At 39.2% G+C, this 16713-nt stretch overlaps 1 long non-coding RNA gene across 7 annotated transcripts in view; it reads left to right on the top strand.

Moving 5' to 3' along the window:
* LOC108449236 overlaps positions 1-16713 on the top strand; it is a 63585-nt gene that overhangs the window by 14235 nt on the left and 32637 nt on the right. For all 7 annotated transcript variants that reach the window (XR_001865387.1, XR_001865385.1, XR_001865383.1 and 4 more), the window contains exon 3: positions 199-301. This is a non-coding gene — a long non-coding RNA (uncharacterized LOC108449236). The remainder of the gene's footprint in view (positions 1-198; positions 302-16713) is intronic.

Raw genomic sequence — 16713 nt, 5'->3', positions numbered from 1 at the left:
GAACCCTTGAGGGGAACCGCATTGTCGGTATTTACTGATTCTGTGAAAATTTAACAGTAAAATCACCTATTAATTTCTGCTGTAATATGTAATTTTCTGTGCAGTATGCTCATCAAAAACCAAGTTAAAACTTTTCCGTGTTGTGTAACTCTAATTCCCTGTTTATATGGTAAACACTTCTCTGTTTTGCTTTCCAAGGGCCATCATTCCCTGCCTGCCTAATCTGCTGTTGCTAACAAAAATGACAGTAGCAAACTGCGGAGGAACAACCTTCTCTGGCCCTTTGTTTTCACTCTGCCAGGTGAACACATGTTTTTTTTCCCCTTCGCCTTCCCTCTTTTCTCCTTTTCAGAGAAAGGAAACCATTTGTATGTTGCACTAAGGAAAAGTGATTGAAAAGTGGAAGCCCATACTTTTCTCTTCAGCAAGCGGAGATCTGTTTTCAGTCTGATGTTTGGTGAAAGGAAGCTTCAGAGCTGCAGGCCAGCTGCCAGGAATGTCTGATTTCCTTTCCACCCACTCCTACGTTCCTCCCTTTTGGCAGTGATTACTGATGACCACAGCTGTCATGCTAGGTCATGGTAAGCTGTCAAGCAAGGTAGTGCATGAGATATATGAGGCCCAGTCCTTGATCTGAAGAACAAGATCTTAAATTGAATCTGGTATCAGCCAGCATGTGAACATACCACAGCAAGAAGCGCTAGGCTGACGTCAACTTGTTGTTCCGGTTCCTTGAGGAGGTGGGCAAGCCATAGGTGCTTTTCTAACCTTTACACAGCTCGTGATATCCTGAAGCATTAGGAGGAGCTGTAATTTAGTCAGAACAGGCGACTGTCAGGAATGGGCAAGTCCTTCTAGCCAGCTGAAATGACAAACAGCACTTTGGGCTGCTCTCACCCAATAAGTATGTAATAATACAGGCCAAACTCCATAATCAGTGATCAGAACAACAGCATTCAGGTGGTTGTGCTGCATGCAGCACTGTGTGGGTGACCAACTGTTGACATTATGGATGTGACTGAAAATCACCACAGGACTGCAGACTTCAGGAAATGATGGATACTTCTGTCAGGGACGTAACTTCTATAAATAGGACTTGCACTCTAGGTAAGGCAGTACTTTGTTAAGCTTCACGTGTTCAGTGCCAAGTGCATAAATGTCTTCTGAAGAGGTAGTATTTTACTACATTTTATGCTGTTATGCTGGCTTCAGAACTCACTTCTTGCTGTAGCATCTGTTCATCTTCTAACAGCATATTAAATAATGTGACTAAAATCCATTAGGTGTTTGCTCTGTATGCCTTCCTCCAGAGGAGGAGGAATTTGCGATGAAGCGTTTGTTTTTAAAACATAAAAGGTTGCTTTCTGTTTCCCAGAGAAAAAAAGGTCAACACTAGAGGGACAGAAGGTCATAAACACTGTGATTGTCCATTGTTTTTGTGGGAGTTCATTGATGCTTTAGGCTGGCACAGCCGAGGAACTTGCCTTCAAAATAGCCTCGGGCTATGTGGATGTAGGTGATGCCGATTTCCTTTGGTTCTCATTTAAGATCACAGGGTCCGATACTTGTGGTCTTGCTCCAGTTGGAGGATGATCACCTTAGCAAGTTCCATGTGAACTTCATTTGGTATGATTTACTTCAGAACAGCAAACATAACTTCAGTCTTTTTCTTTTTGTTCTCAAAAAACACCTATGGCCTTGTAACAAATCTTACATAAAATTAAATTTGACTTTATTAAGCTATTACACAAGGTTGGTAGAAAATTCCAGGAACCCCCTGGACAAGAGCCAGTTTCTTTACTGATTTCTCCTAGCCAAACAAGGCAACTAATGACTACTTTCACAAGGCTGGGGAATCCACAGCTACAGCTAAGAGGGTAAAAAAAATGTCATAAATAAACAAGTCCATCCACAAACCCTTCCTGAGGAAACCAGCATGGGAAGCACAGACATTCAGAATGACAATCCAGCATGTTTTGCCAAAGAGACTTTCCAAAACAGCTGTAGAAATGGTTGCGGTTTCCTTGAACGTCCATTTTAATAGCATTATAGCCTCAACCGTTTATATGTTAATCTAATTGTTTTCTTGCTGTCAGCTGTATTTATTGCCATTGTATAAAGTTGTTAACCTTCATAAGTAACCCTTGAGAGGTAGTGACAGACTTCAACAAATGCTGCTGTCCATGCACACCCAGTTAGCTTGCAGCCTCTGTTCTTTCAGGTAGAGTCATTTTTGAGGCTGTGACAGAAGCTGTTGTTCGGTGTCCCTGTGGGATACCTCATTTGTTCAGAAAGCTTTTCATAACTGTCCCATGTCTGGAGCACTCAGGAGTGAATATGCTTCCTCTCTTTGAATAATGGTTGAATTCCCCGTGGAAGAGGAGGTATTTAAATAACAGTGTTGCCATGTAGAGTATCTCACGATTTCAATCCTCAGAGTCCCTGAGCTATCTGAGCACATATTTATAATCAGCTTGGTGAATGCTCTCTCTGGCTATTTATCAGCTGTGAGCCTGTGTTTCCATTTCACAAGTGCAACTCTATAACTTAAGAATATGGTATGTCCTGTCATTAGCAGATTTTTTTTTATTTTTTTGTCTCCAAGAACAGAAAGTTCCCAGAATAGGACAAACCTTCTTTGTGCAATAAACGCACATATACTTTCCTCTCTTTGCTTAGCTGACTTGGACTGTGGGACATAGTTGCTGAGATGCAAAGGATTTCTGTGTCTGGCCCTCACAGCCATGTTTGAGGGTTTAGCTCTAAATATATTTGCAACTGGCAGGACCTGTGTCCATACTGTTGGACTCTCCTACACTCAAAAACCTCAAATTGACTTTTGGAAGCAGTCTCTGGCCTATACTAACTTCTGAGCTGTGACTAGGAATTATATGCAACCTGGCACTCCCAAAAGCTAGCTGTCCCACACTACAGCTGCTCCACCACTTTGATGGGAAAGACATTTGACACTGCTTAATCTACAAGGCTATGTACAGTTCTTAGCCATAAACAGGCTCATATGTACTGGGTAAAGGGAAGATTCAAGCCCCTTAAGTGAGACTCAGATGCATAAATTTCAGTTCAGGTTGAAAGTTTGCAAGACTATCTGTAAACCATCATCACAGCTTCTGAAAGCCCAGAGACACAATTTTGTAAATAATTTCTTTTTAAGTAGTATTTCAAGTACTTAAGTACTAAGAAGTAATACCATTTTGGCAAAACTGAATGTCCTGGCATGGTGAAAGCACCGTCAGAAGTCACAAAATGGGTTTCCCTGATTTGACATCTCCTGAAGAGTTGGGTTTGGTAGATCTGATCATGGTGACAGAGGTGATTTGAGCACAGAAATGTGCTTCCATTTTGGAGTGGTGCAACACTGAGCTGTGTGTCAGGGCTGCCACCCGAGTGTTCAGAGCTGCATCTTTCACCTCAGATAAGAACAAGTGAGGCTTACCTGGAAGTACTCTGGGGTTTTCTGCTGGGTGAGATATATATGGATTTGGGATCCTAAGGGTGCTGTGGATGTAAGGTTCTGATTGCCTGTTTCCATCAGAGGTCTTCTGTCCTCGGTACTATTGCTTAAGGTGAATGGTGATATTAACTCTGGTTTCTTGGAAGAAAGAAGGAACTTGATCTAGCCATCCTCACCAAAAGGGATGTGTGAAGGCCCTGAAGACAGAAAGGGTTAATGGATATTTCCTGTGATGAGCAGTGAGTTTAAAGAAGATCTGTGGAATAGAGAAATGATGATTTCGTGACACACTTCTCCATTTAGTGTTTCCTTCAGCAGCTTGACCATCTGAGGCAGCCCCTGGCTGCTTCGAATCCCATCTCCTTTGCACCTGTGTGATCACACAGGAGTTGCCACCTGGGCTGAGACTTGCCAGCCTGCTCTGGGAGCTGGGCCCCTGCAGCAGAAGTGAGCATAACATCACCATATGAGTCCCACTGAAATGCAGGCAGCATTGACCCAGGGAAATTGAAGGCAGGTGTCTGGTGTCCTCAGTAGTGCCTGGACCATGAGGCTGTATGCTCCAGGGTACAGCATGTGGCTGTAAATAAAAAGTGGTGCTTTGAAGTGACGATGTTTTTGTCTGTCTCAGTTGAACTTGTGCTAGCAAACAAGGAAATTCCAGAAAAATGCTGCAGAGACTTTAATATTCTCCATCTATTGACCTTGCATGAGTATTACCTACCCCTTGCAGCAAGACTCTGCATTTTACTTGTTTGGTCAGCCAGCCTTCCCCTTATAACTGAGCAATATTTGCATCTCATATTTATTGCTGGGTAACCATCAAACAACAGCTTCAAGAGAGGCTTTGGACTAAGACTTCTCTATTGGCCAAAGCTTATATCCTGTTGTCACCAGTAACTCCACTGAATATCAGAGAATACTAAATACACACTTTTTGAAGTCTGTAAACTGACTTGTGTTAGATAATCAGAAATGAGAATCAATATTCAGTTTCGAAAGTTTAGATTTACAGTTTTAAAACAAATCTTCCCACTTCCAGAAAAATATTTTACAGGGGAGTCTTAATTAAAAACTGTGTTTAAGAACAACAGAAACTGTTGTGAAATGTGGATTGACTCGGAATTTTTAAGGACATGCTAAAGGGTTAAAGAAAAAAACCAACTGTTAAAAGTGCCTAAAATTCTACTTGCTTGCTATCCAAATAGGAATTCAACTGAAGTTAAATGGATGTAAATTTCTGTTCAGGCCTACTGCAGCTGATTCACATTCTATCCTACCTGGGATAGGACATGAACCACATTTAAGAGAAAATAATTTAGCACTTTGTGAAGAAAAGAATTCCACTAGGGTCAAGGACTGAATTAGAAATGACTGGATTTCTCAGGAAGGAGTCATCAGTCATGAAGTTTTATTTTTTGTGAGTGACATCAAGAGACCAGGCAGATCTAATCTGTGAGGAGCACTGCTGACTCAGGCTGCTGCGGGAAGGTGTCGAAGGACAGCCAGGGAAATCTCTGACCTTCACTTTGCTGCTGAAGGTCACTTGGGGTTTTCCTGCCTGGAAAAATGGCACTGGGTTGGGGTAGCTGGGGAGGAAACAGAAACCAGAACCATTGACCTCAATCTAAAAACAATACAGATAAAGACAATAAACTCCAGAAGGAAAAACACAGGAGCGATATACCTAGGAGGAAGTGAGAATATTAAATTCTTTCAAGTAACTTCAGGAGGTGTAATAGAGGAAATCTATTGAAAACACACAGAGAAGACATCTGTCTCTAGCCAGGGGTTCCTATGACACACAGAAGTGATAGATATCTACTATATAACTAATATTTTACAACTGATTAAACCTGCGAATACTGTGGGATTATTGCAGAGTGAGAGACCTTTGTGCAGTCACTCCTCTTTTTAAAAACATGGGAAGGCCGTATTTTAACAGTGGGCAAGTTACAAATAGTAACTTACAGAATCACACACTGAACAGAAATTCTGTGATTTTTTTCCCATTACAGCTTTATATTACGTTGACTCTGGTTTCCATGCACCAGAAGCATGTATCATATCCTTATCATATCTTTAGGTTCTTAGGCACAGAGATCAATTAACATATGTCAAGGGTAATTCTTACACTCCAACTGCACCTGTCTGACTGACAGCACCTACACGTGTGGAGAGAACAGAGCACCAGAATTTAGGAATTGTGTCGTGTCAGATAATGAAGATAAAATAATGGAAAGTATAAATCTAGACTAAATTTTCATACATTTTGAACATGAAAAAAATAGAATTTCTGTCTTTTATGAGGTACATGTTCACTAAGAAGGAAGCTAGAAAACCATCTTTAGAGTAATTCCTTCGATGACAGAGAGACAAAAGGAACTAGCTTGTTCCCCCCAGCTCCACAAGCTAAACCGTAACAATGCAATTCTATAATCAAAGTGAAAATAACTTTTACTCCTTTGTCTTAGTTGATGTCATATTGCCAGGTAGTTGCAATCCTTTTTGTTTGTGTGCCTAGGACATTGTGCTCATGCTCAGTGTTGTGAAAGAAAATCCAGTAAAAAAATATATTTTGCAACTTTGAAAGTAGTTCCTATTTCAAGAAAAATAATGAATTTTTTCAAATCAACCATTATGACTAAGTGGGCCCAAGTACAAGACAAACTGAGTAAAATGTTATGGTTGTAAACTACTTAATTTTTTTCCCAAAGTACCTCAAGAAAAAGTTTCCTCAGAATCTACCATGTAGCATATGAGTAAAGGAAAAACTTAGCTACGACTTACTATGAGTGTGTCTCATCATACCATATTTGGCACATCATTTCTTTATTCCCTATATATTATAAAGTGACTGAACACGTGGAAATATACCTTACTATATCAGTATTTACTTGATGTTAACTGTGTTGAACAATGGCTTGGTAAAAGAATCACTGCTAGGTTTAATGCCCTGTTGGCTAACCAAGAATGGAAATGGAGTTTAACATTTTGTTTATTGCTTGTTCATTGTATATCAAGGCTGCGTGATGTGTTTGGACAGCCTAGTTCTCATTCCCATAATTAAAAGAATTCCTGAGTGCAGGAATACTTCTGGGAAAGCAGCAGAATTAGATCAGTAGAGAAGATTTAATTTATGTGAGCTATTGTCTCTCTTATATTGGATGTCTCCAATCTTCTTAATTTAGGAAGATCAGGATATCAAATGCATAGGGATCTTGTAACAAGTGCTTTAGATTCAGGTGCACTGTGGATTTAATTTCTCTAAGTAGTTTGCTGCCCTTCTGATATCTTTAGGGTTGAGTTAGTCTATTTGTAGGGTCTAGTAAGTGGTTAAACCTAACTTTCTGAAAATGTGCAGGTCACAAGTGATAGTATGACCAATTGAAAAGTCTTTGGAAGGTTCTCTTCATTAGAGAACATAAAGTTATTTTTCACCTCTGAGTTATCTTCACTCTAGGTCTTCATTTACTCAGCACCAGCTGGTAGGAATATTTCTGTAATTGCAGAGTGACATAATGAATAGGGCTGAGAAATTTCTAAAGCTGTTCCTGTTCTGTTTCAGATGGGGACTCTGGCAGCATTTGCTGTATAAGGGAGTCTTCATCAGCTAATGGCAGACTTAGCTGTAGCAGCATGGCAGGCCTGTGGTTATATATTGAGGCCGGAGAACCTTTGGAAAAAGCATGCTCCAGTAGGCCATGTTCCCTACAGTAGGATCTCGGATGATATGGAGAGAATGTTTGGTGGCTTAAGAAATGCACAAATGGATATATGGAAGGAAACTTTTTACGCAGACAGTTGGTATCTACTTCCAGTAAGAAATGAGAAAGTAAGGGCACATGCCAAGCCTCCTGGCAGTCTTTTGTGCATGCCTTTCATGCTGTGCAGGTAGAAATATAGAACCTTAATATGTAGTTTGTATGTTTTCAACCTACTCTGTATTTCACATGGTGAATCAAGAATTGTGTCACAGGCGAATTCTGGAGAAGATAAAAACAAGACAAGCAAACCCTAGAGGTGAACCAGGTAGAGGATTTTATATTGTGGGGCAGAGAAGCTACTGCAGACACATAGCTGGAGCTGTGGGTTGGGTACTGTGTACATGACCAGCACTTTCATTGTTTTTTTATTTAAAACCACTGGAAGTGCTGAACAAACTGTGTAGAGTACATTGAGCAAACTGTGTAGAGTACATTCAGCTTTATTTTTGATTGTTGTAACTTTTTTCTTTAGATAATCTAAAATTAAATACTCTGTGGATTCAGTGACAAAATCTCAAATAGCTGTGTATGTAAAAGAAACTTCCTTGTAAACTGAGCATCCCACTGCCACAGAGCATCATTGGCACTTGCAGAGGGATGTTTGGTCTGCTGACAGACTGGAGCAGGACAGGGAGTACATGGGGACTTGGAATACATCTCAAGAGTAAAGGCTTATAAAGACTTGCAATAAATAATAAATGCCCAAGGTAATATTCTTTCTAATGAACATTTTAATGGTTTCTTTTCCCCAGTAGGGGACTTTCAGACTTCTTAATAGAGGCACAGAATGAACCCTTTGTGCGGCGGCTGTCTCTCTCCATCACTTTTTGTTTTCTTCCCGCCTGTCCCTTACTGCTGGCTGCCCCTGCTTCGCTCTGCCTCCAGCTGTGAGGGCAAAGTTTACAGTGTCTTCAAAACCTGCTCTTTGTTTTCTTTGGTTGGGGTAAAACTTGATGAGAGACAAAGCATAGTGCCTCCCCTGCCCACTGGAATGCTCTGGGCAGCATTCCTGTGTCTCAGCCCTGCTCCCTACACCAAGCATGAACTGGGAACAGAAGAGCCCAGCCTGTGTCTGCAGTAAGACACCATCACAGGCTGCCCTGGTGACATGGTGAAATTAGCTGGCTAAGCTTTTACACTATCAACCGAGGCAAACTTCAGACATTTTCATGTGGAAGCAATGTATCTCCAGTGCACCCACGCTCTCTGCATAGCTCATCTTTTTTTTCAGATTCTTCGCTATGTTCAGGATTCTTTCTTTTTTTTCCCCCCCAATTTTTCTAAAGTTTTTATAGGCACCCTTCATGATGGAAAACAACTTCATGTTCTGCCCTAGTGATTTACCAAATTCCATAATAAGAGCAAATATGAATATTAGTTTCCTATCAAAGTATTTTGTGTCAAAATTCAGTCCTGCTGTGAGATTATGCCTAGCCACCTTTAAATACTTAAGAACTGTATTTTTAACTGGAGTTAGAATATTTCCTAAAGGAACCTACAGTCTGGGATGGAGTCCAGATGTACATTTGAGATGGCTAAAATGGAAAGTCCTGATTTTTTATTAGGCATGCCATTCAGAGCGCAAAATGAAGTGCGAGCAAAGAGAGCATGTTGGCATGGCAACAGCAAGTAAAATTTAATGCAACAGGTTTTGATTCTGACTTGCAAAAGGAACTGTTTGTCCTGAGAGACAGCTTGTAGCCCATAAAAATTTTAGAAGACAGTAACTCATCTTCACTAAAGGCCAGAAACTGGAGAGCTGTGTACCTCAGAGTTTTTTAGCCAACAAAAGAATCTAAATATTCTAATGGTTGCTGTTCTGACACAGATGTGCAAAAAGGAATTGCTTCAATAATGTGTCTATTGCTCACGTGATAACCACCTGCAGGCAGCCTCTTAAGTGTAGAGTCTCTCTGTTATTTTTAATAGGGTACATAGTATTTGTAAAACTGTAAAACATAATGAGACTAAATGTTTTGTAGAAAAATATGTAAAGTGTCAATTACCACGATTAAAATTTTGGTTTTGGAAATTCCCATCTCCCAAATCTTTAATGAATCCACAATTATGGATACATGTTACAGCTATTTAACCGAAAAGACTGAGAAAAGCAGCAAGTTTGGGAAAGCAAGCTGTTTTCTAGATAGTTTATTAAGGCTGGAACTAATGGCAGATAGCTTAAACTGCACAACTGATGCCAGGTATTTGATTCTGAAGGATGTGCTCATTTTCCTTTCAAGATTAGCTGCCCTGGATTCCTGAGAGCAGAGCTGGCTGCACAAATCACATTCAAAATGTTTGACTGTCTAATTCCATCTGCAGCCACCTCATCTGTCTCCATGGGAAGAAGCAAATTTACAGGAGCAAAAAGAGGAATTAGTTACTTTCCAGTGTTTTGATTCACAGGAAGAAAGAAGCTACTCAAATCTTAAGAGTAACTTAGATCCTCCAGGGTTTGCACCCTCTGGACTAAAGATGCTTGTCGAAGTTCAGCTAAGCATAAGGGATAATATTCCAAAATGAGGAAAAGATTCTAGACATGACTCAGAGACTCACCTTGGAGAGGACTTGGGTCACCCTACTGCAAGGCAGGCGAGTGGAGAGTAGGCATCTGTGTGCCCTTTCTGACCTGAGGATCGTTGTATTGTTTCCACCTCACTGTTCACAGGTGTCTTCACAGAAAAGTGGGCAAAGGCATTTGTGCTTGCACACCACATATGGACTGCAGGCAATAAAATCTTCCACTGCCCCAGTGAAGTAAAGCTTCTCTAGTCTTCTGACACCACACCATGCCCTCACTATAGACAGATTTGAGCAGCTCGAGGCAGAGCCAAAGCGTAGCAGCCTCCTTGTTGCACTGTGACTCGTTGTTGGTCAAGACTTGTGTGACCTTTTCACAGCATGAATCCTTTCTATGATGGACAAACATAATTATAAACCACACAAGACTTGAGTTTAGTGCATTTCTGACGCTGTGACCGCTGGCTGTATTTGGAATCTGCATCCTAGTTAATATAGGCCTATCCTGACCTACATTAACAGTCCCTTGGTCTATATATTTAATACTTTATTTCACTTTAGAAGAAAGATGCTTAGAATTCTCCAGTGTGGCTGAAAGCTTTTGGTAGAAGTACGCTTAAAATACATGCTATTTTTTTCATATTCTATTGAGAGAAGAAACAACATGAGGGGGGCTGCAAGCAGTGAGTTTCAGTGTCTTTTCATGCAGCATGTGTCATGACCTGAAGTCCTTTCTAACCCCCTTTTATGTGAGTCTTGCTTTTCTGGTCTTGGTGAACCTTTGGGATTTCCAGCTATTGATAAGGATTTCTTTCCCAGAAGTATGCACATGTGAAATTTTGCTGTTTAATAACATTGCCTAGATCATTTCCCATTGCCTGCTAAAATCAATGGAAAGCCAGTCTCTTGGAAAATATTTTGCAGTTCTGATATTTTTCTGAGAGGTATATCTTTTCTTGTTGCAAGTATTTGGAATATAGCAGGAACCATTGGTACCTACACTGGAATAAATTTCATCAGTCCCATGTACTATAAATTGCTGCCCACTTGAAATTCATCAGGTAGACAGTGCCCCTGGCTTCATCACAGTGGGATGCACCCCAGGAATGCAGTGGCTTAACAATGCATGATAAAAATTCTAAAAAGACAGTATTCTTTCCTTCTATTTAAAGTATACCATGCAGCACTTCCTTTGGAGGAACAGAGAAGTAATTATCATCATACCACCATTTCCTCAGTGACTAGATTAACAACAGGTTATGGGGGTCCAGAGATGGGGAATTTAGCCTTGTTACCATTTATAGGTTCTCTCTGCATCCTATAATACGCTTTCCCATTAGCTAAAAGTGCCATTTCAGGAAATTGCCTTAAGGCTTGGTTTGATTTGGGGTGGGGGTGAAGGAGAAAAGCAGTTGCCCTGTTCCACTGTAGTTCTAGACAGTTAGAAAGAAGCAGGTATGCAATTTTTTATGGGTTAATCCTTTTCCATTTATTATTCAGTAGGATGTCATCTTCAAGAAGTTCACACAGATCATTGCATCTTAATCTCTTACAGGTAGACAGTAAAAGAGGGAAGGGAGGGTAATAAATGATCTCATTACAGTTTTCTAGTTTTGCTAGTTGCTAAATTTTATTAGACAAAGACTGGAATATTAGCTGTATTAATATTGATTAATCATAGCTACATAGAAAGGTATTTGTCTCTAATCCCCATGACTGGTAATTATTTTCTCTAATCCTCAGGACTGGTAATTGTACTGAGATTCTTTTTCTTTTGTGCTGTCTCTGCTCCTGACAGGACAACTCATCCTGGTCTTGAATAGAGCAACTGACAGTCCTGTTGGCCATGTGTAACATGAATATTTCTTAAAGACCTCAGTAGTTTTGATTTGTGGTTTGAGATGTTTCTGTCTCCCTGTCCATATTTACTGAATTTTGAAATTCATACATGTTCAACGAAAGTCCTGCAGATGAATATGCTGGTGTCAATTCCAGTCTCAAGTACAATTACTCTTTTGTCTTTTTTTTTCTTTTTTTTTTTTTCCCCATGTTACTGCAAATTCATTATGAATATGTTATACTTTTAAAAAAGGTATTTTTAATCCTGAATGAATGAGATTATTGGGTGAGAGAAATCTAGCAACTGAAACTCTGGATAAATTTGCAAGCAGAGAACCCCATAATTATCTAATTCCTTGCAGAGTTTTCATAAAGTGTCACCAGAAGTGAATGGCCAGAAAGGGCCTCATGCACTGTGTATGAAAGCCAATTTTTTTTTTTACTTGAGCTGTTTAATATAAGTCTGGAATAACTCAATTTTAAATTATATTACTCAAAAGAAAATCTTTCCCTAAAAAACTTTTAAAATTCTATTTCCCAATTGTTTTTAAGCATAATTTCAAATGTGAAGATGCTTTTCCAGTAACGTTTTGCACAAAATCATCTGTGAACAGAAAACTTCAGTAATATTCTTGAGCAAATACAATAGATCCTGTAAATACTGATCTACAAATTGATTTATATTCTCATGTGGCTCTTTAAAACAATTAATTTTTATGGGTATTTTCCCCCTTCTATTAATGCAGAAACCCCCCACACCTAGACATAGAATGACTACAGTAACCATTGTTAGGATTAGTGAGGATTTTATTTTAATGTGTAGAGTTGAAGCAAGAGTTGTTTATGTACATTGCGCATTCGTAATTTTTTTTCATAAAATCTAATAATTCAACCTCTTTATTTTCAAGGGTGATTCTATCAGATTCTTACATCTGAATGCCTCCAGGTCTTCCACATGACTTGTCATCAGATAAAAAGTAGATCATCTATTTTACTAGTAAATCTGATCAGGGATGTTGTGCCACTTCATTTTTAACTCAATTTTAATTTGACAGATGTGTATTTAGATAGGCTATATCATCTGACCGATGCACAAGACTTATTCCTCCAAAGAAACCATGTGTCTTCTGCCCCTTTTCCATCTCATTTATGCATATGTACGGATAGGGCTGGCTATTCAAAAGATATTAATATGAAAATGATGACAATTTATTTTATAATCAGAACAGGGCATGACTGGAGCAAATCAAGTATGATCCAAAGACTGTGTGCCAGACCTCCTTGTCAAGAGCAGGTGGCTGAAGAGTCAACAATATGACATAAGTGCTTTGAGTGTGATCCGAATGAGCATAACTGATTCACTACCACATGGTATCCATATACTTTGTAGGGGCCTTTATTCCACATTGAGGCATTGAGACATAAATCAGCACATGGGGATGTTTCTACTATGCTGATCAATGAGATACATCATTTATATGAGATGCATAGTTCTATGCCTACTCAAGACCACTCACAGATGCGGCCCCCATAATAGTGAATATTTGAAGAATATGTTTTGCTCACAAGGAATTCAAAAGTCCTTTTGATTTTTGCATACAATTAATTTGCATGATATTCCATGTCAATATTTGATTGTCAGCTCATAGTCAGTGAGAAAAACACCAAAATCCCTCTGAAAAAATTCAAAGTGTTCTAAACATTCTTAAGCAAATACAACACAGCATGGACAGGGGCAATATCTAACAGTTTGTTAAATTATGACAAACTAACTTCCTGCTCTGATGAGGTAACAGGTCCACAGGTCCACAGGAAAGACTAAGACCCCAGCTCATATGTTACTTAAGTTTTGGGACTCTTTTGAATGATTCTCTCATTGGAAAGCTAAGGATATGAAGCCTTGCGAGCAAACACAAAGCTGAATTAAAAGAGAAACTAGATAATAATGACCTGATTATATTGTTTAATTGAAATATAATGAGGAGTTTCTATAGGGATTTGCTCTCAATTAAATATTGTTAAATATTCTCATGAATTATCTGAATAAAGGAATAATATTCTATGCAGTAAATTTGCATATGACAGGAGATGGGGGTGGTTCTGAACATGTGGAAAGCAGAATTAGAATCCCAAAAGATTTTGACAAATTGGAGACATCATCTGAAAAAAATAGGATTAAGTTCAATAGGGACAAATGCAAAGTGTTAGGCAGAAATAATTCGCACAGATACAGGATGGGGTAACACAATAGACAGCAGTTCTCTGGAAAAGATCTGGGAATGTGAATCAAATTAAACATGAGTTGATGAATTATTAAAAAGCTAAGTGACCAGCTAGTATGTATATGAAAACCAGAATGCAGCGTGCAGAAGTAATCTAGGAATTTATACTGGTAAGGACTCACTTTGGAGCACTTTAGCCAAGGAGAACTTGAAAAATTGAAGTTATTAAGCACTCAAAAAGGAAGATGGAAGGGTCAGGGAAATAATTCAGATGTAAAAGAACCACACTGTTGTAAAGGGGAAAGGAGTAATATGTCCTTTTTGTTCACGGCAGACATAATAAGAAAGAACAAACTAAATTACACCAGGGGAGAGTCAGAATAGTTTTTAGGAAACCTTTGTAAACAGAAACATAGCCAAGCCTGGAGAGGTGATGAAGTCACAGTCATTGAGAACATACATGTGTAACAAGTGACACAAAGATTGATTCTGCCTTGAGGACAAATATAATGACCTTTTAAAGTCCTTTCCATCTCAGATACTATAATTTTGTATCAAGACAGGAATAAGTTTTGCACCTTTGCTTATCTCAAATTGCACCTAGTTCCATGAAGAGATTTAGTGTATCACAGGAAAATTCCTAGTCAATGGGAGCAGTACTTACTGCTGTACAAGGAATCTGTTTGGTGAAGTTATTGGTTAGCATTCATGCTGTGTGAATTTTGTTAAACTTATATTGACTTATACCAGGAAGTATTTTAAGATAATTATTTTGAGTTAGTATGAGTACAATAAAATAAATTGTAGCTTCTGAAGTGATTTAATCTACTCAGGGAATAAGGGGGAGTATTCAGTAAAGTTAGTTCCTACTCAATTGCCCATGGAAAGTTTTTGGAAAAGAAAGATGACTGAACCATGCCACCTTTATATATGCTCCTGCTGTTTGGCCTGCAGCTCTTTAGCTCGTGGCTGGAAGAGACCCACAGGGAGCACTGTGTTCTGTGCACTGCTGTGTGCCATGTCCATGACCTGAACTTCAGCACTGCTCCCTGCAGAATGGGAGACGTGAGCTGTATAAAGCCAGCACGCTGCCTTCTTGTCACCTGGGCTTTCTCTTTCACCTGGGCAAAAGGTTATTCCTTTTGTGCAATGCAAATGGGGTGATCAAGGAATGAACTGTATCATTTTCTTTCCTGTATCTATCCAGAGCTCTCTCTCTTGATGGGGACTTGATGTTCTGAAGTATTACTTGAACACTGCTCTCAGTCTGTTGTTTGTTTAGGTTGGTGATTAAATGCTTAAAGGGTGTAGTGGTGGAGAAATATTTGCACTATCCAAAAAAAATATTGGTTTCTGAATATTTAGGGAAGCTTGTGAAATTCTTCATACCTTTCTGCTCCTTGAAGTCTGTGGTAACTCTTTTGTGTGCTACTTCCTTCCAGCTTTATGTACCACATGGTACCAAATATCTGTAGCAGAGATTGGGAAACCTCTGTTTAGCAGGTCTGGTTTATGGTTATGCTATAAATAGAGGTGAAACATGTAACTCATTTCAAGAACATTTTCTTCACTGAGATCACAGGATCATTTAAAGCTGTCCAAACACTTAGGCTGAGTGTCCAGGTAGTCTGGATTTTTTTTTTTTTTTCAGGAAATTTGGAAGTGGGACAGCTTACTCACTGTAGATGATTCATATCTTTATATCCTAGTTTGAAGTGGTTCACCACACCGTGGCCACAACTTCAAAAGTGTCAGATGATCATCAGACAACACTCCTGCCTGTAAGACTGATTGATTTTCCCAGCTTTCTAGAGTTTTCATAACTTACTAACCTCTGCCCCTAAACCCAAACAATTTAGGTTCAAGAACAAGCATTAGGAAACTGTTTATGAAATAGTGAATATACTGAATTCCCCAACAGAGAAAGCTCTTAAAACCAGAGCTCTGGGGACTCAAGTGCAGAGATACTGCCCTTCCCATGGATTCTTAAAGCACTTTTCCATGTTCCTTTACAAAGGTTTTATCTTTTCCAGTTTTAAATCTTTTTGTCTAGACAGCAGTAAGTAACTTGCATACCTTTCTGTCAAGAATGGTATGGTTAAGTCTTTCAGATAAATATAGCGGGATATTTAAATACAAAAATAAATGTCTAAAGCTCTACTTATTAGTAGCATCTGTCTCGCACTTGATGTGTACTTCTCAGAAATATTCTAATACCTACAGAGGCTATATTTAAGCAACCTTGCTTCTGCTTTGGTGATCACATGTCATGCGCTGCCTATATTGTTGATTTTGTTGCTAAGACCCGCTGTGAGTTCTAGTTTCCAGTGTTTCAGGTTACATGTTTAAACCTGGCCTTCCAACTGTTTCATGCTATCCTGTGTGTCCCCATTTACTAAAGCTGATACTCTGGAGGCCCTCTCTTTCCACACTGGTCCACATTGGCATGAAAAATTGAGTGGAAAGAGGAGTTAGGATTACAGATTTTTTTTGTTTATGGTAGTTGTTAAATTTCCATTTTGGAAATGTCACTAAGAGGAAGATTTAGGAAGCACATATTGGGGGTATGTGGTCAGCAGATAGGCCTCTGTCACCTTCTCCCTTCCCGGAGCATTTCAGCCATTAGGGAAAAAGCCCAGAAAATATGAGGAACCTGGCAGACATCAAAGCTGAGAAACCAAAGAGGACTAGAGAGAAAAATTTTTACTTTAAAACTCTCCCATAAGCCTTTGATTCGACACCTTTCATTAGGACAGATAAGGAAAAAAATTGATTTTTATGGACACTTATTTGGAGGATTATATTTAAGCTCCCTTGTGCTGCTGGAAGTGAGCTCCCTGTACACCTGTGAGGTTTTAAGTAACTTACATTGTAAAGTGTCAGTGGGACTTGG

Source organism: Corvus brachyrhynchos, unplaced genomic scaffold (genome assembly GCF_000691975.1).
Source record: "Corvus brachyrhynchos isolate BGI_N302 unplaced genomic scaffold, ASM69197v1 scaffold258, whole genome shotgun sequence".
Lineage (NCBI taxonomy): Eukaryota > Metazoa > Chordata > Aves > Passeriformes > Corvidae > Corvus > Corvus brachyrhynchos.
This window is presented reverse-complemented; position numbering and strand designations above follow the sequence as displayed.